Raw genomic sequence first — 6,000 nt, 5'->3', positions numbered from 1 at the left:
ATAACGTAACATTAAAGGTTGTTGCCGTGGCTTTTTGAGAATAGTTGTTGCGGTTGCCACTGATCTATTTCGATAGAAATTCCTTCCTGGATCGTCCTACATATGTATTGAAAATAAGGGGATTGCATATATACTGCTGCATATACACGGAAAGCTAGCGGATACTATATATTTTAGTAGGTGCTGGCTGAAGGACATGCGCAACTGAGACATTCGATAGCCCCACAACTATGGCGAGAAATTGCGGGTGGTTTGTAAAACCTTCATATTCGAAGTAGAAACGTTGTGCCTGTTTTATGAGCTCTCTAAACGCACACAGTTCGTATCATATTATTGTCCCTATTTGCACCCCGCCGCCATAACATTTCAAATCTTACCTGATGCTCTTTTTTGCAATGTTGATGTGACGCAGCTTTTACACGTTGCTCGTAGTTTCTAGCCCCCGTCCTTTTAAAACCACATGATCGCAACCTGGCGTTAAAGGGAGATCTCCGTTCTCCTGTTGTTTTCACCACGCTGTAAAAGGCTCATGTGAAGCCTCACTCTAGGTCACCGGAAGAATGCAAACTAAATGCAAGAAGTGCTTTCCTAAGACAGTTTGCTGCGGCCAAAAATGAATATTAGAGGAAACTACTTGCTGAAAAATCTGCTGCTTTTAGGTTTTTTTGCACGAAACAAATCACAGATTTCAGTTGTTTAGCGTGGGTGGGATACGTTTTTTGTTTTTAGTCTTACTGGTACATAAAACAGAGCCCACTGCCTGATGCATTCTTTTTTATGGTTAAGGGTATCGTTTAGAGCACAATATGCGTTCAGAAGCTGTTTTCCCTCATCATTAGGTACATGTTACAATCTTTAAAAATGTGTCTGAAATTTACCAATTCACCTCCGCCTCCGCTATCCTTGCAATATGTATTTAGACTCCTCGTGTGTTCTGCGTTGCAGAACTATAAGGTAAAGTTTGAGAAAATCAGCGGAGTGCAGGAACGACCAGCGTGATTGCGAATCCACGACTCAGTTGCGGTCGTTGACAAAGCCTTGGGTCATCTGGGCTATTAATGGCATTACTCCCAGGTGGAAAGGGACTGTGTGACCTAGTACCAACAAGCATCCCAAGTAATCCTTAAATGGTCAGTGATCCGCTACTGCGAGAATGGCGTAGTGACACTTTAGGCTTACTTTTTGGCAGAATGACCATAATTTTCACTCTTAGAAAACACCAGATTTACTGTACGTTTTTTTTATAAAAACTATTCAAGCCCAATAGCTAAGATCTAGTCCCCAAAATTATTCCTCCTGAGATCGCTCTTCATCTCATTGAAGAGTATATTCGAAGGACCGTAAGTGGCGGAGTGACAATATGTACGTCAACATCACATACCAATATTATGGATTCGGTAAATATGACAGCTCCCTTTGGATGTTGAACAAGTTTCTAGGTAAGCACGTGAATTACGGTCCCAAATTTATCTTCAGTGGTAAAAAGGGCAGTAAGGGTTCACCTAATTGAACAGGATGCATTGAATCGCATATACAAGACTACGATTTCTGAGTCGTCTCGCTCTCACCAACGACACATATGATGATTAGCCTATCACAATCAAATTACGCTAGGCTATACTAGGGCGTTATTGCACCAGAAACCAATGCCAAGAGATTTTTGAGCCTGGCGGTTCGTTTACAAATTGAGAGCATTGATTAAAAAAATCTTTTATATACCTTGTTACGGGTTGCATTCCTTTAAAGATTTTATTATGTAATGCGAAGTTCCGTGGTTGTTACTTCTGGTTTTTTGGTATGTATATAACTATTTCTAGGCGTGTTCTTACGGTCCTGCTATAATGCATCTTTAATAAATTTTCCACTAATTATTCAATTATTTTTCGAACTCTGTAGTTCGAAGTTGTAGTTTTTTGTAGTTTTTTTGTGTCCGCAGTTAGCAATATCATACAATGAGCAGCGCACGCACATGAGCGCAGGCCTCACGGCGAACGCCCGGCAGTTAGCAAAACCAAGAAAAGGCCTTGCACTCGTGTGTACGTGCCTGGAAATGACCACCTAGTTCCCCCTGCGCATCTTTGTCAAGCCAAACATACCAAATTAGGGAGATTGGGCAAGATTGCGGTTACTAGGCAGTTAAAGGAAACAATAAACTCCGGGGGCTCAAGTGTGCGTGCCTCGCAAAGAGAGCCCAGAGTTTTTTTTTATGAACGTCTATTTTGCCACAGGGCATATATATGGGATTATGAGGTGATGGTGATTAGATGAAAATGAAAATGTTCGCTTTACGGATGAAGTCAAGGAGTGAACGATGATGGCGCCAATGTATCAATGCGGCGTATGCGGAGCCGTCGTCCACGTGGAGGCCCGTCGCCGCAAGGTGCCGCAGTCTCGTCGGCCTCAAGGCGAGGCAGGACCACAGCAAGTGGTGAAGGTCGGCAATCCCATCGCTGCGGTGGCACACTGGGCAACCAGGGTTTGTAAGGGAGCCTCGGTATTGAGGCCATTTTGTGGGTCACGGCGCGAGTTCAGGCCACCCCTACCCGAATCCTCCTGAGCGCAACCTCCTCTGCACGGTTAAGACCCGGGGGTAGGGTGGCAGCACACGGTGGAATGAGAACACGTGTGTGGCGCCGGAGGTGTTTTTTATCGTCACCAGGCCAGTGGCATCATCCAGCTCTAACGGGGAAGTCGGAGATGGAACGGATGTTGCCAGTCGGGCTGCTACGTCTGCCTTGCAGTGTTCTGCGAGTAGGTCACGTGGAACCCATTCAATCAGAATGTTGTGAGCGATTCCTGCCCCATGTTGATGAATACTCTTAGCCAGCAAAGTGCTACGACTAACTAACCGTAGTAGGCGGACTGCTTGTAGAGCATCGGTGCGAACTACGATGCGCACCCCGGGCTGCAAAGTGATTCCGGTTACAGCAAACAGAGCCTCTCTAATGGCTACAAGTTCTGCACAGAACGATGATGGAGGTTCCGGGACCTTAAATCTGGACGGTTTGCCGAGGGCTGGATGGCTAGTGCAATGAATGGCAATGGCAATCACAGTCTCTTGTATATATAATACGTCAGTATATAATATGGTAGAGCCGGGTGGAATGAGGCTATCCGTGTCGGCGATGCGTTGTTTGAGGGCAGACGCCGAAATGTTGGAATCTGGACGACGAAGGTCAGTTGGTTTGTTGCCACTCAATTGCATGAACTGCCACGGGGGAAGTACTCGCTGCGGTAGGGCTGGTAGCGTATGAGAGACTGCGTAAGCTACTCATGCTCGCGCCGAATCACACAGTGCATTCTTCAATTTCCGAGCTTCGCGACGTTGATGAACAAGTTCATCCAACGTGTTTAGTTGGGCTTGTTCCTGGAGAGAAACTATAGGGGTGATGCGTGGAAGTGCGGTAATTGCTCTCATAGCCTCTCTGTTAATCGCTTCCAGTCGATCCCACTGTGTTGCCGTCAAATGCTGAAACTGAGCATAGTACACCAGGCGTGGTTGTAAAACTGCTCTCACTATTTTTCGCGCCACGAGTGAGCTGGCTCCACCAGCTTTAGAAGCAATACGGCGTACTAGTGACAGCGTTTGAGCAGCTTGGTGTTTTGCCTGAGCAAGCCAAGCGGTCGCCGTTCCTGACTGGTGTATCAGCAATCCCAGGACTTTGATTGCTGGGCTCTCCTGCAGTGGTTGCCGAGACAGATGAAGGCGGATGGGACAAGCAGCAAGCTTTCAGCGGCCCCAGCGGTTCGCAACGGATGTGTATGTTGTTTTACTCGTTGATAGCTGAAGGCCCACCGAAGAGGCAAAGCCTGTGGTGACATCCAGGGCTGACTGCAATAGCTCGCTTGAGTTTCCAGGTCATGGTGAGTGCTCCACACCGTGATGTCATCTGCGTAAAGGAGAAATGTAACAGCCGGTACATCATGAGGGCGCCATGCCAGTGGTATCAAGGCCATATTAAACAAGGTCAGAGCCTATAACGATCCTTGGGGCACACCGCGTACAGGAACGATAGACCCAACAGCTTGTCCCTGAAGGCGTATGGCAAATGTCCTGTCTTGAAGAAATGACTGGACGAACTGCTGTACCCGCATGGGAAAGGGGAGCATATCAATTGAGTCCAGGATAGCAGCGTGACTGATGTTGTCATACGCTTTTTGGATGTCCATTGCTAAGATGGTCCGAACAGCATGACTGCGGGTTGACGACAGTGTTGATGTTGCCAAAACGCTGAGCCCGTCCTCCGCGCCAAGTGATGCGCGAAAGCCGATTTGCGCGGGGTGGTAATACCCATGCTTTTCAAGCCACCACGACAGGCGAGTGGCTAGCATTATCTCTGCAAGCTTGCAAACCGTAGCCGTAAGTGATATTGGCCACAGGTTTTCTAGCACCATCGCTGGCTTGCCAGATTTTGGTATGGGAACGACGTGCGCTGCTTTCCAGCTGCCAGGGTCGACTCCACTAAGCCATACGTCATTGATGGAATCGAGGAGCTGAGCGAGCACATCATTGTTCAAATTCTTGAAGGCTTGTTAAGGAATGGAGTCCGAACCAGGCGCAGTTTTCCGCTTAGAACAGTCTATTGCCGCAAGCAATTCTGCCATCGTAAAAGCCGTAGCAATACCTTCGATGTCAGAAAACAATGGAGGATTGTCCACATGTGCAGGGAGGAATCGAGGGGAAGGCAATAGATTTCGGACAGTTGTCGCATCATAGAACGGAAAAAACGCTCTGGCCGCTTCCTTAGCAAAATCTTCGGGACCTAGCCTAGCCTCAAAGCAACCATGGGCAGCCGGACGTTTGTCGAGTCAAGCATTGCCACGTAGGAAGATTGGCTGAGATTGGCTCCCAACAAAACTCTAGGGTTCGCCATAACCGTAATTGCGGCAACACTTGTTTGGAACAAGAAAGACACGTCATAGCGTACGCCCCTTTAACGTGATGTCTAATGATTATCAAGTCCCAAAAAATGAAGGCAGCTCACACTTATTGCTACAATGGTGGAGTAAAGTGTTTGCGTAAGCGAAGAAGAAGCAAAACGGCTGCAATCGTTTACTTAATACGGATGCATCTCAAAATGGCGAGAAAGCTGGAATTGGTATTTTTTCACAATCTCTAGATGGGAGTTATTCGCTACGAATTCCGGATTACACACCCATTTTTATGGCAGAATTTTTAGCAATAGCGCTCGCTCTATTCAAAGTACCGTAACATGTATCACAAATCATAATTTTATTCGATTCGATGGCAGTTACATCGGAATTAACGTCCTCTTCCGACTCTACATTGTACCGCACACTATTATGTTTTGTACCTAGGCACATGAAGGAAGTACACTTGTCTTTGGTCCCTGGCCATACTGACATCAAGGGCAACGAGCTAGCGGATCATTTAGAAAACCTCGCTCTCAGCTCCCATTCGCTTAGGAATGCTTAATCTGGCTCTTTTTGCATCTTCGAGATTGAGACAATATTGGTATTTAGACGCTACTCGTTCACACTCACTTTTATCATTTGAAGAGTATCAACATTTAGAGTTCAGGTGGAATGTTCATTTTTGTCATTCTCGGCAATTCGAAGTCACCTTCACCGAGCTGAGGTGCAGGATTCCAAGGCTTAATTTCTATCTGTTTGGATCGTGATACGGAACTATGTGTGCGGTGCCAGGTCCCTCAAACAATCGAACATTTTTTCCTCGACTGCCGCCATTTCTCAACACCTAGACAACTTCTTTTGAAGGATGAAATTTAGCGTTTGGGGTTGAATTTTTCGATTCCACTTATATTATCTATTGGCGCATCAAATTTTGGGTTTGCAAAAAGGGATATATAATTCATATATAATTGCATTCGAAATTTTTTTTCAGCTTCAGGTCGTTTGAATTGCTGAATGGTGCTAATTAATGGGTATTTCGGGTTTTATTCATAACTACTTTCCTCTTACGGCCTCTTTCCGGAAATAATTTACTATTTTGAGGTCCCCAAAAATTTCAACAACTGA

The sequence above is a fragment of the Haemaphysalis longicornis genome, unplaced genomic scaffold (genome assembly GCF_048455015.1).
Source record: "Haemaphysalis longicornis isolate Haplotype H1 unplaced genomic scaffold, Haemaphysalis longicornis Haplotype H1 scaffold_101, whole genome shotgun sequence".
Taxonomy (NCBI): Eukaryota; Metazoa; Arthropoda; class Arachnida; order Ixodida; family Ixodidae; genus Haemaphysalis; species Haemaphysalis longicornis.
The sequence above is the reverse complement of the archived record's forward strand: the minus strand, read 5'-3'. Positions refer to the sequence as shown.